The sequence below is a fragment of the Mizuhopecten yessoensis genome, unplaced genomic scaffold, assembly GCF_002113885.1.
Source record: "Mizuhopecten yessoensis strain PY_sf001 unplaced genomic scaffold, ASM211388v2 scaffold3693, whole genome shotgun sequence".
Lineage (NCBI taxonomy): Eukaryota > Metazoa > Mollusca > Bivalvia > Pectinida > Pectinidae > Mizuhopecten > Mizuhopecten yessoensis.
This window is the reverse complement of record NW_018405172.1, coordinates 257,554-276,145: the sequence shown is the minus strand read 5'-3', so window position 1 is coordinate 276,145 and position 18,592 is coordinate 257,554. Positions and strand designations below refer to the sequence as shown.

The 18,592-nt window shown below is 38.2% G+C and overlaps 1 protein-coding gene across 4 annotated transcripts in view; it reads left to right on the top strand.

The window, feature by feature from the left end:
- The window catches only part of LOC110447955 (discoidin domain-containing receptor 2-like), a 209,302-nt gene that overhangs the window by 87,281 nt on the left and 103,429 nt on the right, over positions 1-18,592 (top strand). The window contains exon 3 of one of the 4 annotated variants that reach the window (XM_021493955.1): positions 11,029-11,155. The exons of the other annotated variants lie outside the window; for them this stretch is intronic. The gene's annotated coding sequence lies outside the window, so the exon portion shown is untranslated. The remainder of the gene's footprint in view (positions 1-11,028; positions 11,156-18,592) is intronic. 4 annotated transcript variants of the gene reach the window in all.

Genomic DNA, 18,592 nt, shown 5'->3' with positions numbered 1-18,592 from the left:
TTGATTTTCCTTTTGCATTAGACCTATCCTGACAGAAAGCAATGGTGTACTGGCAATAAATGGCACTGAATTACATCCCTTTTAAATCTTTGCTGAGACAGTGGCCAAATTATCATTGCTATAGATCTCTCAGAGAATGTAAATATGTCCAGACTGTCCCATATACAGGCCATTTGAGGGTGATTTTGTAGCATGTAGCCATCCTCTGATCTAATTACACCCTCCATATTGTGTGTGTGTGTGTACATATATGTGTCTCTATTGTATACACCGGCTATACAAGTTATGCTCAGAAGTTCATTAAATTGTGTGTGAAAAGTGACCAGCATCATTAAATCAGCCTTGATAAGTGACCAAGGGTCATTGTGAATGACTGATGTTCAATACTGACCATTGATATATGTCTAAAGCAGATGCAGAGGAATCGACCAGTTGAATATAACTCTTGTTAGATACTGACCATTGTCCAGGGTGATAAATTGATGGCCAAAGATTGATTGAACTCTGCAGGATATTCAGATGACTATGAGCTGGCAGCACGGAATTCTAATTGACCAGTGTCTAGTGTTAGGACTTCAAGTCACGGAATTAGCTTATTTGATCAGCAGGACCTAATATGGGGAATGTCCCAGACCTAATATGGTGGATGACGGATGGGTCAACAATGGGCCCAGTGTTCATGCAGATGTATTGGTCAGTGTCCATATCTAGCCACCTGTACTAGATGACATAGAAAGATACTAAAGGTGTTTACAACAACAAGTTTTCAAGGGACAGTCTTGACCACTTGACCACTCGTGTCCTGGGAAGACCATCAGATTGTAATATTACTACTTCAAAACACTCCTTAGGAAATTGTCAGGTGTTTTACGTCGGGTCTGACGGAGTGGATGGCAGAAATAAAGCGGCTGGCCCATGTTTCATGAAGTTCCTGTACTTAAGGGAATTCTTTAGCTTAATTTGTTACATAGGAAAGCTAGCAATACTGAATTAAAAGATTTTTTTAACTTAAGATTTTCCCTACTCCAATAATACTGTATATGGAAAAACTTTAGTGAAGGAATATCCAAAGATTAAGTAACATCGGCAAAGCTAGGGCCAGGGCTGAGACGATGACAGGAAAACTAGGGCCAGGGCTGAGACGATGACAGGAAAACTAGGGCCAGGGCTGAGACGATGACAGGAAAACTAGGGCCAGGGTTGAGATGATGACAGGAAAACTAGGGCCAGGGCTGAGACGATGATGGCAAAACTAGGGCCAGGGCTGAGACGATGACGGCAAAACAAGGGCTAGGGCTGAAACGATGACAGGAAAACTAGGGCCAGGACTGAGACGATGAATTAATCAAACAAGGGCCAGGTCCGAGACGATGAATGAATCAAACAAGGGCCAGAGCTGAGACGATGAATGAATCAAACAAGGGCCAGGGTTGAGACGATTAATGAATCAAACTAGGGCCAGGGCTGAGACAATGATGGCAAAACTAGAGCCAGGGCTGAGACGATGAATAAATCAAACAAGGGCCAGGTCTGAGACGATGAATGAATTAAACAAGGGCCAGGGTTGAGACGATGAATGAATCAAACAAGGGCTTACAGAGATAAGAGATCAATGAGCAGGAAGAAGTGATTGCATTGGAAAAAGATAAGGAATGAAATTATGACAAATTTTAAAGAAAAGTAAAATCTTAACAAAATTGGTATATGAATTGTGTATACTAGAGTGGTAGGCAGGTCCATCATTAAATTCTTCAAGCTGAGAGTACAAGACACTTCCATCTGAGAAAAATGGGGAGCCATGTATCTATAAACTGTAGAGCCATGTATCTATAAACTGTAGAGCCGTGTATCTGTAAGCTGGAGAGCCATGTATCTATAATCTGTAGAGCCGTGTATATATAAACTGTAGAGCTCTGTATCTATAAACTGCAGAGCCGTGTATCTATAACCTGTAGAGCCATGTACCTATAAACTGTAGAGGATGATGGCAAAACTAGGGCCAGGGTTGAGACGATGAATGAATTAAACAAGGGCCAGGGTTGAGACGATGAATGAATCAAACGAGGGCTTACAGAGATAAGAGATCAATGAGCAGGAAGAAGTGATTGCATTGGAAAAAGATAAGGAATGAAATTATGACAAATTTTAAAGAAAAGTAAAATCTTAACAAACTTGGTATATGAATTGTGTATACTAGAGTGGTAGGCAGGTCAATCATTAAATTCTTCAAGCTGAGAGTCCAAGCCACTTCCATCTGAGAAAAATGGGGAGCCATGTATCCATAAACTGTAGAGCCGTGGATCTATAAACTGTAGTGCCGTGTATCTATAAGCTGTAGAGCCATGTACCTATAAACTGTAGAGCCTTGTATCTATAAACTGGAGAGCCGTGTATCTATAAAGTGTAGAGCCATGTATTGACAGGAAAACTAGGGCCAGGGTTGAGACGATGAATGAATTAAACAAGGGCCAGGGTTGAGACGATGAATGAATTAAACAAGGGCCAGGGTTGAGACGATGAATGAATTAAACAAGGGCAAGGGTTGAGACGATGAATGAATTAAACAAGGGCAAGGGTTGAGACGATGAATGAATTAAACAAGGGCAAGGGTTGAGACGATGAATGAATTAAACAAGGGCCAGGGTTGAGACGATGAATGAATCAAACGAGGGCTTACAGAGATAAGAGATCAATGAGCAGGAAGAAGTGATTGCATTCGAAAAAGATAAGGAATGAAATTATGACAAATTTTAAAGAAAAGAAAAATCGTAACAAAATTGGTATATGAATTGTGTATACTAGAGGGGTAGGCAGGTCCATCATTAAATCCTTCAAGCTGAGAGTACAAGACACTTCCATCTGAGAAAAATGGGGAGCCATGTATCCATAAACTGTAGAGCCATGCATCTATAAACTGTAGCGCCATGTATCTATAATCTGTAGAGCCGTGTATCTATTAACTGTAGAGCCATGCATCTATAAACTGTAGACCAATTGATCTATAAACTGTAGATCCATGTATCTATTAACTGTAGAGCCATGTCTCTATAAACTGTAGAGCCGTGTATCTATAAACTGTAGACCAATGTACATCATGAATACAAATTTGTACACAACAACCTGGTGTGGACCACATAAGAATAGTTCCGCTTCCATAACTGATTCAAGACAGATCTGGGCAAATTTCAGGACAGTACTTTCCTCATTTCACAACAGAGAGGCGTAATGAGACCAAAACCTGCTCTTGTGTCGGTGATCACATCGCCATGGCAATAACAAAGCCCTATTGTCCAACGCCCCATCTGTCATCTTGAGCATCTTTTCCATCTTTTGTGACAGCCAGCTGCAGAGTCTGACAAAAGTCGTCTGACAGGGTCAACAGTCATTTTTGAAAGATATGCAGAAAATGTTTAACTTATTAGGAATCCCTGTCTGGCAGTGTTGTTTCACGACACATGGGTCAAATCCTTCAAAAGATAAGCGGAAAGAATGTTTTTCTCTTGGAATAGTGAACCTCTGTCTAATGACAAAATAATTCCCTGTCATACCCATTATGACTTTGTATAACACACCAGACTGTCTTTTTATAAAATTTGAAATATCACATGATCGGATCCAGACCTTTAACAGAAACGTGGTAGTCTAGTAGAGAGGTGGATTGTTATAAAGTGGATGATAATGATGTATATATGTAAACTTAAGTCTAGAAAAATGGTTGTTGACTTTCCTGCCTGCATAGTTCAAATTATGGACAGTTGGTGGACAATTCCTGATGGACATACTCTCAATTTTACAATTGCTAGGGTTATAGAATTTAAATTCTTACTCCACTTTAAACATTAAATTGAATCATCAAAATGTTATGATGAGAGGAATTCATGTTGTTTGGCTTCATCATATTGGTATACTAGATATAAAATCTTGATAGATATACAAAATAAAATTCAAAAGATACATTAAAAATCAGACCTGGGCCCAACATCCATCATTAGATAATCATTATCACTGACTCTCTTAGTGATAATCTCAACGTCGAAAAAACAGTTTCAAAGAAACACAGAAGTTGAAAGCAAACCTCACAGTTAGATGCCATGCTATTTATAGACTGGCAATCAGAGGTACCGACAGACTCAAGTGCTAGGTCAAAGGTGCAGGTCAAAGGTGAAAGGGCAAGGGAGATAACCCCACCCACAAAGTGAGATGGCAGGGAGCCACACTTGTGCTATGATGCAATGGGGGAGAGATAAGCTAATTACTTGTACCTTAGAGAAACCCTGATGCTTGATTTAAAGTTCAGATGCTTGCTACCATCATCTTGAAGAAAGAAATGAACCTAAAAATATTTTTTTATTTTAAATTTTGTTTTAGCTTTGCATATAACCCCTATTTTCTATCATCCAAATGATCAAAATAGATTGCTTAGATTTTTTTCTGAAAGATGAAAATTTGGCTTGAAACAGAAAAACTTCAAATAGGTGGTATATATATAATGCATGGAATTAAGGATAAATATCTAATATTATTCATCTGCGTCTAAGCATCTGATTTTGTCATTGTACAAGAAACGACATCTTGAATCCTAGACCATGTAATAATGCTCTTCAACCTTTGTACGCTAAGCTGGAGAGTCCCGGACCTTCACATCTTCAACAATGAATTTTCTGTTGCTAATTATAGGGATCTTTGACAGCAGTGAAGATTTCAGGGGAGATAATTTGAACTGATAGGCTTCAGGAGACATTGTAATTTTGTGGGCAGTTTTAAGGATGTCCCAATTGGTGTTAAAAATAGGCATCGTAAATACAGTTTTTCAATTGAAGAATATAAGGTGGCATTTTAAAGTGTTACAAGTTGTGTTGTGTTGCAACTGGCCTCCTTAAGCAAAACAGGAAAGGTTGTTGGCAAAATGTTGTAATTTTTCATTCAATCTTTTTTTCTATAATAAGTTGAAAAAAGAACATTTCCAACATACAACATTCAAAACTGGCACATGCTGGTGGACAAAAAAGCTAAATGGAAGTATAAGTAGATTGCCCAAACGGTAAAAGGTTACAGAATCTTAAGAATCTACTTGTTTTGTAAAGTTTCGTTCCTGATAGGTAAGTCCTGATCACTGTCCCTCTCATTAAGAAGAATGTTTCTCAGAAAACTTCTGTTTCCAAAGGGTGATAAAAAAGATATTATATTCTATTATAATGAACATGATAGGCTTTCGTTAGTTTAGTCTACTAACAAGATGTACGGTGAGGTTTCTGTAATTATAACCTCATTTGTTTGTCTGTGTTTTGCTCTGGTAATGCCTCTTGTTTAGAAACTTCACACAAGAAAAAAACAAGGCGACAGGACAGAACTTGTCAGCTGAAATCTTTGCTGACAAAAACCACTGACAAGCTATCATAATTAGGAGTTAATACGTATGCCCAGCTTGGTGTACAGGTAATTGGTTTATTAGGCAGGTATCCAGCATTACAAGGTGTGACACCTTTATTGCTTGAAGGGAAGAAACATCTTAGAATTTAAAGGGGAGATAATCAAATTATGCCCTACTGTATCTCCAATGTTTTTTATTTCGTAACACAAAATAGTCCCCATCAGCAACATGTTTGATTCATGAGGCAATACTATTACAGCATCGGTTGTCATGACAACTCATGGATATCCAACCTCAAAAATCACCGTCTAATCATATGATGCGATCACAGCTTTACGATTTGGATGATCAAGAAAAACAAATTGACTTTAATCGTAAATGACTGGGATGTTTCGTTGCTTGGTAATGAGTTACTTTGTCCTGAATTAAGCAGTAATGAGTTACTTTGTCCTGAAGTAAGCAGTAATGAGTTACTTTGTCCTGAAGTAAGCAGTAATGAGTTACTTTGTCCTGAAGTAAGCAGTAATGAGTTACTTTGTCCTGAAGTAAGCAGTAATGAGTTACTTTGTCCTGAAGTAAGCAGTAATGAGTTACTTTGTCCTGAAGTAAGCAGTAATGAGTTACTTTGTCCTGAAGTAAGCAGTAATGAGTGTTTCCTCCTCTACCATTCACTTTCACTGTACTCAAATATTGGTGAATGCGGAAATTAGCAGAAAAAGCCCTTCTCTGTTGATCACTCAAAAGATATTGGGTACATGGTTTGATTCGTGTTGGGGAACAGGAAGTCCATTTTTGACTGTCTGTAGAGTAATGGTCTCCATTTTATCTTCAATGATATGATCTACTGATTTATTGATTATCCATAAATATTTTGGTTTTGGTTTTGCAAATTGGTAAAACACACGAGAGATTTTGGACCATTATCCTAGAACATGACAGAGAGTTAATTAATGCCTGCAGACTGGCTATTACTATGGATCTGAGCTCTGGTCACATACACCAGACTCATTAAAGTAATCAGTTTTAATTCTACAGATGGCAACATTTACATTCTGTGGGTTACGTATTCCCATGTGACAGGTTTACATTTTCCCCCGTCTGAATATTGTGATAATAGACACAATATTGTAAATTAAAGCTAGGCTGATGATGTAAAGATTTGCTCCAATCTCCCCTGTGAATAAAAGCAGATGTTGAAAATAAAATTTCATTGTTATAAAAGATAGTTCTTTGTTTAATATTCCTTTTAAATTTTTCTTTTAAATTTTCCTTTTAACAGGCTGGAACTCAATTCTGTTTGAGACAAGAATCCTCTTGAAAAATAAAATATATTCAGTTTGATTGGTGTTCTTGTGTTCGGGGAATGTAAAGTACGATGGATATAGTTCTTGTATTCGGGGAATGTAAAGTATGATGGATAAAGTTCTTGTATTCGGGGAATGTAAAGTACGATGGATAAAGTTCTTGTATTCGGGGAATGAAAAGTATGATGGATAAAGTTCTTGTATTCGGGGAATGTAAAGTATGATGGATATAGTTCTTGTAGTCGGGGAATGAAAAGTACGATGGATAAAGTTCTTGTATTCGGGAAATGTAAAGTACGATGGATATAGTTCTTGCATCAACATTTCTTCACATTATTAACTGTTATAGTTTTACAATTCCAACAAGACAACAGAAAATGACACCTGCACTATATGGTCACAATGACAGGGTCTGTATATATTTTAACTTAGTCCTCATGAATCTATACTGGAGACTGGGGTACACTGTGTGTAGTCTTATTGTACTTACGTACCTGGCCTGTAGGGATCTATACTGGAGACTGCGGTACACTGTGTGTAGCCTTATTGTACGTACATTCCTGGCCTGTAGGAATTTATACTGGAGACTGGGGTACACTTTGTGTATAGTCTTATTGTACTTACATCCCTGGCCTGTAGGAATCTATCCTGGAGACTGGGGTACACTATGTGTAATCTTATTGTACTTACGTACCTGGCCTGTAGGGATCTATACTGGAGACTGTGGTACACTGCGTGTAGTCTTATTGTACGTTCATACCTGGCCTGTAACATGATTAAATTTTTGATAAGAGTCCAGGCCAGCAATGCTATGTTTGATTACAGCTGGAGATGCTATGGAGCTCAGCTACAGGGATTAATGGTGAGATTTCATGTTGGCCAGTCCCTGGCTAGAATCCTTCTTGTCTGTGTAGGAAGCCCAAGTACTGACCTTGACCTCCAATATAAACCTACCATTAGGTCCTTACTAGCTATCAGCATTCCTCAAAATACTTAGTCCTCATGAATCTATACTTGAGACTGGGGTACACTGTGTGGAGTCTTATTGTACTTACGTACCTGGCCTGTAGGGATCTATACTGGAGACGGGGGTACACTGTGTGGAGTCTTATTGTACTTACGTACCTGGCCTGTAGGAATTTATACTGGAGACTGGGGGACACTGTGTGTAGTCTTATTGTGCGTACATACCTGGCCTGTAGAAATCTATACTGGAGACTGCGGTACACTGTGTGTAGTCTTATTGTACGTTCATACCTGGCCTGTAGGGATCTATACTGGAGACTGTGGTACACTATTTTTAGTCTTATTGTACTAACATACCTGGCCTGTAGGGATCTATACTGGAGACTGTGGTACACTATTTTTAGTCTTATTGTACTAACATACCTGGCCTGTCGGAATCTATACTGGAGACTGTGGTACACTGCGTGTAGTCTTATTGTACGTTCATACCTGGCCTGTAGGGATCTATACTGGAGACTGCGGTACACTGTGTGTAGACTTATTTTACTTACATACCTGGTCTGTAGGAATCTATACTGGAGACTGGGGTACACTGTGTGTATAGTCTTATTGTACTAACATACCTGGCCTGTAACATTATTAAATTTTTGATAAGAGTCCAGGCCAGCAATGCTATGTTTGATTACAGCTGGAGATGCTATGGAGCTCAGCTACAGGGATTAATGGTGAGATTTCATGTTGGCCAGTCCCTGGCTAGAATCCTTCTTGTCTGTGTAGGAAGGCCAAGTACTGACCTTGACCTCCAATATAAACCTACCATTAGGTCCTTACTAGCTATCAGCATTCCTCAAAATCGTATTTATCTCTATACAAACACATTTTTCTCCTTTTTATTTAGGCACAGTTTTGTTGTGTTGATTATCTTTTTAAGATTTTCATTCCCAACAGATTCGAATTATGAATAAACTATATATATATTGCGTAAGGGTCTGACATTGGTTTGGTAGATGTGTCTGTCTAGGGTCTGACATCGTTTTGGTAGATGTGTCTGTCTAGGGTCTGACATTGGTTGGGTAGATGTGTCTGTCTAGGGTCTGACATTGGTTGGGTAGATGTGTCTGTCTAGGGTCTGACATTGGTTGGGTAGATGTGTCTGTCTAGGGTCTGACATTGGTTGGGTAGATGTGTCTGTCTAGGGTCTGACATTGGTTGGGTAGATGTGTCTGTCTAGGGTCTGACATTGGTTGGGTAGATGTGTCTGTCTAGGGTCTGACATTGGTTGGGTAGATGTGTCTGTCTAGGGTCTGACATTGGTTGGGTAGATGTGTCTGTCTAGGGTCTGACATTGGTTGGGTAGATGTGTCTGTCTAGGGTCTGACATTGGTTGGGTAGATGTGTCTGTCTAGGGTCTGACATTGGTTGGGTAGATGTGTCTGTCTAGGGTCTGACATTGGTTTGGTAGATGTGTCTGTCTAGGGTCTGACATTGGTTTGGTAGATGTGTCTGTCTAGGGTCTGACATTGGTTGGGTAGATGTGTCTGTCTATCACATGTTACCCTGATATAGGTGTGTACGTCAGCAAGCCTGCCAAAGGAGTCACCTCGGTATGATGATGACAAAGGCTAAAGGTCTTATACAGGGGTCATTCAATTCTGCCAACAGTAAATTCCAGTGTATGATACCATCTAACTAAAAAACTGAAGTGCTGATTCATCTACCTTATCTAACTGAAAAACACGAATATATGTTATGTTTATGTAAAATACGATATATTTTTAAATCATAAAAAAATATTATCAAAATATGTTACAATGCTATATATTACATATGAACTGAAACATCTTTCCCCTCAAAAAAGTAATAGAATAATTGAAGCATCACTGCAGATCTTATCAAAGTCTTTTTTTAATGAAATATAAGTGATGGTTGAGGGATTCCGTTACCCGGCCTGACAAAGGGCGATTAGCACCCCCTCCCTTTCCGTCCCGACCCCCTGGGGTTAAAACGGGGTATATTACATCTATAGATCATACCCCTTCTCTCTTTATCACCACATTCAGTGTAAACTTAGAGTACTGAAGATTGGCAAATTTCAGAATCCCAGTCTGATTGTTAAAATACTTGTTAGCCTCGTCTGTCAAATAATTATATATTCATTTGTTGAACATTTTGAATTTTAAACTTTTCTCAAATGAATCCAATGTTTATGATATTCCTGTCTGAAGGTAAAGAAGAGTATTTAATACGGCAAGTGTAATTTTGAAAGAATCAATGTTATGTTTGATTGGTTAGAAGCTAACCTTGCGTAGGGAGAGGCTCTCTAACATTTAGAAGGTGATAAGAACTCATTTGCTTAGATGGGTAAAATGTCAGCAGGGCGTCAGGTTTCAAATGACTTATTTGTACAAATTCCTGAGCAGGCGATAAAAGTTATTTAATTTCTTCACTTGTATCAAATTAAATAATTTATGTTTATTTAGTGCCTTTCCATGGTTTAATCTCTCCTATTGATTGATATCAACTCATTTCTTTAGTGTCTTCATAAAAAATGGTTGGCAAGCCGAGGTTGAAAGAAAGGCTTGGTGTATTTTGCTCTATTTTTTTTGTATCAAACTTTTTCAAACTGATGTAGATTTCATCTGGAAGAATGAAATGAAATGCCGGCAAAGACTGAAATTTGATTCCTTTAACAAAAAAGACTGTAAATATTAACTTGGAAATCTGACTGACTGTATCCACTGTTCGACTACCTGATTCTGATGTTAAAAAAGTGCATAGAAATTGTATCAGAACTGGGGGTTTTAGACAGAAAAACATGAAAATGTAGCCTTTTCTCTAAACTTTGACAGACAGAAATGTAAAAACAAATTGTTTTGTGGATTTTTATGTCAAATGCCTGTAATTTAGGTTGAGAATCGTGTGTGACCGTAAAGTGGTAGCTTACACAAACATCTGCTGACAGAAATTCGCCAGCAACATTTTAACATAAACATGCAACTAAAAAAAAATTACAGGTGAAAATTAAAATGTGGTATTGTGTAAATTCATATTCTATAGTAAATGGTTAGGATGTTAAAGAGTTTATTATATGCGGTTTAATTTACTGTTCAGCCATGAAAGTCCATTGTCAACCGTTTATCTTAAAACATGTTTCCCTCGTCACACAAAGTCCATATCCTGTCCTTTCCACTTAATTTAGAAGTGGACACATGGCCACATAAACTTGTGTTTATGACATTCCTATAAAGGGACCTTCTCTCCTGTATGTGATCTTATATGGGGATGTTCTTCTTCTTCAGCTGGTATTGTCTTCATTTCTTGATAAAATAATAAAATAGAATAATTCTTGTCAAACTTATATTTCATGTTTACCATTTTGTGTTTTAGGTAAGTGACAGAACATGCAGACTCCAAGGGCCAAATGTGAAGGCACTGAGCCATGAACGGTCAGGATGATCATTTCCATGGATACAGCTGCCAATAGTTGATTGTTTGTTCCATAGTGTGGTGTCAGGTACTACTGGTATAGTAGCAGCTCTGTACCACTGTGAAGTCCATGATGATCATTGTACCAGCTCACATCATTGAATAGGTCTTGTGTTGTACATCAGGCATCACTGTACATATATCAGCAGTTATGATATAATTTTAATAAGACTGAAGTAATATGATCTTCATGTCATAGCATAACGATTGTTTATGCGTGATATCTACAAAAGTATGTCTGTACAACCTCGTAGACCCAGTTCTGTTGGCTAGGATTCTGACCTCAAAAAAGTACCTCTTTACGGTAAAACTACGAATGTCAAATGTCAGCCATAAAAATAAATTAACAGTTTCATGGGGTGATGTACATTAGGGCCCCACTTCTGTACAAACCAATTTTCTTTAGTTTAGTGGGACTGGTAATTTGTTAATGGAAAAATGACGTCCAATCTACCAGATAAGTATTTGAGGTAACTTTGGCAAACATCCTGTAAATCGGTTTACACTTGCGTTACAAAGTTAGCTCCTCGTGAGAAAACAAAGAAATATATTAGAATTGTTCGTCTAACATGTTATGTAACGTAGTTTCCTGTTTAATGTTACAGTGGCCGGTCAAAGCCTTGTATGTGGATGTAATTTATTTTAAATAAACATGACAAAATATGTTTTCATAGTCTAAGTCCTTCACATGTGTGGGATGTGGTTATTACACTTGACCTTACACTAAAGTTTAGTGAGGGGAAATCAAATTAGGGAGATCAACATAACGAGTTTGTAAGTACCGAATTTATCCCTATGATAGAAGAGTTCAGTTTTCTTGATTTTACTTTCCATGCCCTTATAACAGCTGTGTTAGGGGGTGATATAGTAGGTATTTATCTTCATTAGCGAGTTCAAGTGCCCTGTTCACACCTTCATTACTTCATCTTTTATCACAGAATATATTACTACTGGTAAAAGACAAGTTGCTTGTACTTTTTCCATACTTCCAATTCTAGAGATTATCTTCAGTTTTAACCTTAGAATAATTGTTCTATTTTTGATACAATAAAATCTTTTACGAATCGTTATCACTCTTTGTATAAAAGTTATACTTTAACTTTTAGAGACATTAAATTTGAAATATTTGAAAATTGGAATATTGGAAATCTTGTAGACTGGAGAATTGTACGATGGTACCAATGTGTATGTAAGGCTTTGTTGATATAAGGACAGCCAGGAGGGTTGGGACAGCTGGGAGGGATGGGCAGTGAAATATAAAGGACCAAAGCTTACGACAGGACAAAGCCAGATAACACAGGGATAAATACATAGTGTAGAAATATCAGGTATAGGTAAAGGATTATAAATATTGTAGACTTTTGTAGCTAATAATAAAACAATTCAACAGTAAATAAGGATACTCAAATGTATCTAAATAAAGATATCCGTTTTATTCAATTTATGAAAAATATTTATTCCTTCTAATGCCCACTGTCATATGGTTTTCCTGTCAAGTGGTCAAGAGGAATGACCCTGCATAAATTTGTGCTGGATCTGAGTTATTCTGAGCATACCACTGTCGCCACAAATATGTCAACATTACCGATATTCTTCTCTCTCATCACTTACTTCACTCCCCTACACCCTCCTTTAGTCCCCCTCCTTTAGTCCCCCTCCTTGTCCATTAGACCAGGATCACAGAGGGTGAGGGTCATCATTTATCTGTTTATATTACAGAGCCAGGCAGTTTGTAATGGGTAGAGAAATTCCTCTCTGATAAGTGAAAATTGATGCCTGATTGTATGGGCTTGGTCATGGTCAGAGTGATACTTGTAGGAGTATAAGTGCTTAGTGCAGGGACTAAGCATGCATGCTTTGGGGAGGGTTAGGGATGTTATAGACCACAGTAGTAGGGAGTGGGGGAGGGTTAGGGATGTTATAGACCACAGTAGTAGGGAGTGGGGGAGGGTTAGGGATGTTATAGACCACAGTAGTAGGGAGTGGGGGAGGGTGCAGCACCGGAGGGTTAGGGATGTTATAGACCACAGTAGTAGGGAGTGGGGGAGGGTTAGGGATGTTATAGACCACAGTAGTAGGGAGTGGGGGAGGGTGCAGCACCGGAGGGTTAGGGATGTTATAGACCACAGTAGTAGGGAGTGGGGGAGGGTTAGGGATGTTATAGACCACAGTAGTAGGGAGTGGGGGAGGGTGCAGCACCGGAGGGTTAGGGATGTTATAGACCACAGTAGTAGGGAGTGGGGGAGGGTTAGGGATGTTATAGACCACAGTAGTAGGGAGTGGGGGAGGGTTAGGGATGTTATAGACCACAGTAGTAGGGAGTGGGGGAGGGTTAGGGATGTTATAGACCACAGTAGTAGGGAGTGGGGGAGGGTTAGGGATGTTATAGACCACAGTAGTAGGGAGTGGGGGAGGGTTAGGGATGTTATAGACCACAGTAGTAGGGAGTGGGGGAGGGTTAGGGATGTTATAGACCACAGTAGTAGGGAGTGGGGGAGGGTTAGGGATGTTATAGACCACAGTAGTAGGGAGTGGGGGAGGGTGCAGCACTAGAGGGTTAGGGATGTTATACTTCCTTTGTCAGTAAATTTTAAATAATGTTCAAACCTTCACGTGAACCATAATTCTGGACAAGGTTTACTTTGGAAGGGTAGGGGAGGGGAAGATTATGAGGGTGGGGATTGACAAGGCTAGAAAGGGATAAGGTATAGTGTCATGTAACATAACAGTTGGCAGTGCTCTTACAGCAAAGTGGCTCAAATTCCTCACTGATAACCCAAAATTAATTGTATATATTCATGATCATGGTCAAGCTCATGCTTGAAATTGATAAAGTTAATTAGCTAGTCTAACAAGAACTCTGACGCCCTTGTCAGTATACATGTTGGATGAGGAACGGAGAGTGGGCTCACCATCACCATTCCATGGTCATTAATTTTGCACAAAAACCCAGAACCAGTCAGTTCTGAAATAGCCATTACAGTTGATGAAACATGACACGAGAATTCCCAGGTAGATATTCTGAATAAACAAAGAACTTTAACTTTTACCCTGATTAGGGACACAGGGTGATAGATGGTGGGGAATAAAACACAAATCACTGCAGCCTATAGATCTCTTCATACATCTAGAAATTTGTGTTACAGACAATCGCTTTCTCGATCAAAAACTTTGAAAATGGAAAATATTTAAGATAATCTAATGAAAATAGCAATCACATGTAGTGTAAAAAAAGAATGTCATTATTCACATGTTTAGAAATGTTCCATGTTCACCCTCTAGCCTTCAAATGTTATCACCAATTTCACATGGGAATTTTATAAAATCATATTAGTGCCACAACTTCATCAAAATGCCTTCATAAAATTTGTAGATTATTCAGAAGCATTATTTATTTCCGTCAAATTACAGATAATAGTAATGTGTATTTTAAACAGGAGCTGCTAGTGAGGGAACAAGAGGCACAGCTTAAAAGGCTTTTGAAATCATAGTGTGGTCTGTTATAGTCTGTATATCGTACAGATTAAATATTACACTGTAGCCATATATTACATTTTAATGTCTACCACATTAAAATATCATTTCCCCAGAACTATATTCTTCAGCTAATCAATCTTATAAGACACTGAGTATCTTTTAAAATTCAAATCATGTCTTTCTTAGAACATGCTTTCATTCTCCAGTTACTAAAGTGAACAGGTTGATAGGGGCAACCTTATTTTATCCCTCTGAATCATCATTGTTTCCCCTTAAAATGAAATGGACCGACCAGTATCAGAGGGAAGGAGGTGTCAAACTTCAAAAAAAGGGTTTGCAGGTTTTGATGAATCAATGGGCACCAAATTATATTTGAAATATAAAACGCATCTAGGGGACAAATTGTGAGACAAGTTTGGCGTCAATTTCGCCCCAGTTTGTAATGACCCATTACCAGTGATCACATTATGACAGGCGCTCAATGCCTTGTGCTGTTTATTGGTCAAATTAGTCCCATGTTTTTTATGTCCGAGAATTCTTCCCATCTTCTGTTACTCCAGTTGCAAACGTTTCCACTGTTGGTTTGTCTGATTGTTGCTGGCATTTTATAGCACCAGGAATTTTTTGGAGGCGATAAAAATCATCCAACCATCTGGATAGCATGATAAAAGTTGATGGCGCATGGACATAACGCAGATACAATAAATTTAATTTCTGAGCAGAAAGAAAATGGATGTCTTTGGAGTTCATCGTAGCCATTGATTGTCTGTTGCATGTGTTTTTTCCTCTTTTTTGTATCATAACAATGACTTAATAAGGGAACAAAGTGTTTTATATGTGTCCCATGGTGTATAAGTGGTATAGATCATGAGTCAATCTGTCTATCAGGTGACCAGAGTCTAGGGTAGATAGTCGTGTGTATCCTTCAGTACAGACAACGCAGACTGTTGATGAGGACAGGAAGTCTCCTGGGACCTGTTTTAGTACCAATTGTATTAAATATACAATCTACTTACTCATTTGACAAACAACAAAATCATTGTAGAATGAAAATGAAGAAACAAAAAAAAAAAAGAAGGTTATTCAGCTATGCTGTGAATAAAATTACTTTATCAAATCATTATAGTGGTCATGTATAATTGTGTGCTAAATTGATGACTGTCCTTTGTTTTGACAGTTAGATGTTGTAGAATTGATTCTGTATCTGAGCTTCATCACCACTCCTGATATTAATTAAATAAGACAGATTTCTGTTAATTGTCCTAAACAGCCCTAACATGAGGCTAGGATATATATGGGTTTACTGTTCACAAGTTTGGGGAGTTTCATCATGTTGTTTGATGTCAAGTCATTAATGGATGACTGACAATAAATAAGGCGTCAGAATTAATTTAAACTCCACAATGAACCCGTCCCTCTCTTTCCCAGCTCTACGTTTAGTCAGTGTAGGTGGATCACTGCGATTCTGCTGTGAATGTTGTTATAACAGACATTTTAGCTAGACAGCAGTGACATTCTAATTTACAGTACCTATTATTGTAAGTTGATGTCTGTCAGTATATCTTGGTTACTATAACTGTAGTTCAAATTAAAATCATACTGAATTCAGAGTTTTTTTTCTAATACTTGCTTTAAAAAAATAAATTGTAATAAGGTTTCTTCTAACAGTTGTTATTCAGATAGATAATTTGTTCTGACAATGAAATACAGTTGTTAATTAGTAGTTGATTGTACAGGACGTGTGTGAATGATGTTTCTGGAACAGCTTACAATTTTTCACCTTTCTGTGAAAGTCTGAAAAAATTGAATTTCTGCATTGTTTGACAAAAATCTTGATTGACATTGTTGTTTGACATTGTTGATTGACATTGTTGATTTTACACAATATCCACAAATCCATTTGGTATATTTGGTGTCTGGCTATCAGTCATGTTAGAAGTGGTGGGGCTGACGTGTTGACGGCCATGATTTATGAGGTAGTCATGAGGGTGCAAAAATTACCTGGAAATTTGAATCTACAATTTCATTCAAGTTTTTCAGTGTTTATTTTATGAAGGGTTTTGGCTACCAGATAGCATGACTACAGGTTGACATCAGGGGAACTGCATTAATTTTATGTGATTTAAATGCTCAAAGCTGATCTAGGTCGCGGGAGCTGTGGAGATTATGTTCTTGTACTAATTTCCTGAGGCAAACTGTCTCAGGTCACCTTTTTATGAGAGAAGTCCCGCAAAGATTTAGGTGGCAATGCCGGTTGAAAGGATATTTTCATTCTTTACTCAATCTGTGACAACTCTTGTATGGATTAAGTTCATTTCATCTCCAGCTGATGCATAGTAAATTAACATAACTTATTTTATTGCTGTTCCAATAAAGCTGAATTCAAATGAGGAAGGTCGGTGAGGTTAAATCTGATGACTGAGATGTTTGATTGTGGAATATATTTGTAAATCATTCAACCACAGAAAATTAAAAGGGTCCGGGTTAAGTAGGTGTGAGGCATCAGACGGGGTTAGGTTACCAGATGTCAGAGTCTGATGTGACAATGGATCAAGTTTTAAAAAAGGTGATATAAACAAATTAAAAAATAGTCCGTTAAATTGACAATCCCTGTTTCAATTTTCAAATGCAAAAATGTGAAATATATTAATAAATTGGCAATCCCTGTTTCAATTTTCAAATGCAAAAATGTGAAATATGTTAATAAATTGACAATCCCTGTTTCAATTTTCAAATGCAAAAATGTGAAAGAAATAATTTTATAATATCCTGGTCAGTTCTTATGGACAGAACTTTGTAAAGTTTTGTTAATGAATTACCCGTTTTATGATGTGGATAGCCCTACTAGATTAGGTTTTCTAAGAACTAGAAATATTCTACATCATTACTTCCACTCGTTACGTTTATGTTAGAGAGTGAGTAAGCGTGGTGAGTCTCTGGAATAATCTAAGTAATCTCATTAGTACGAGTTGTTCAGCTCATCCTTTCTTCTTACACATAGAAATGGAATGAATTAGCTGGTCTCCCATTTTGTCATTCATGATATTTGTAGGCTACAAGAGGTTTAATCCGTTTGTACTGAGAGTGTGTGTTAGATTGTCTGTGAGCAGGCTTGTAACAGATGTACCCATGTTTACATATGTAATGTTACTACACTCGCCACATCTGGCACCCAGGCTGTAGTCTGACATGGCTGCACATGCAGGAAAAATGTCACTAACATTCTGGATCACGATTGGACATGACCAGAGTGAGGCTTTTTGACACAGAGAAATGACAACCCTAGAATCCTCCAAGTTAACCTTGTGCCATTCTTGTCATTTGATGGCTATCTGCTGACATAGACTGGAACGCAGGGGAGAAAGTCAGAATATTGTCTGGAACGCAGGGGAGATAAGTCAGAATATCGTCTCATCACACTTCCTACATGAACAATGCCCCTGACTTGCTTATTTGAATGGAGTGAAGGAAATGACACCGATCTTACAATCAGATGCTGCATGTGCCAACAGGAAGATGACTTTCTGTAGTAGTTTTGTATGGAGAATGAGGGTTGTACCTCACAGAGACAGGCTTGGGGAGCTTTGGTAGAATGTGTCATATCTTAATGATCTGCTGCTTCCAGTGGGAGAGTTTTTAGCCTGAAAAGAGCACCCATGTAGTTCTAATGAGGTCTTCATCACCCGAGGGGACTTTTTCATTTCTCCTCCCCTTCCTCCACTGATATCACAGGGTTTGTTATACCTCAAACTCTCCTCCTCTTCCTCCACTGATATCATAGGGTTTGTTATACCTCACACTCTCCTCCTCTTCCTCCACTGATATCACAGGGTTTGTTATACCTCACACTCCCCTCTTCTTCCTCCACTGATATCATAGGGTTTGTTATACCTCACACTCTCCCCCCCTTCCTCCACTGATATCACAGGGTTTTTTATACCTCACACTCTCCTCCCCTTCCTCCACTTATATCACAGGGTTTGTTATA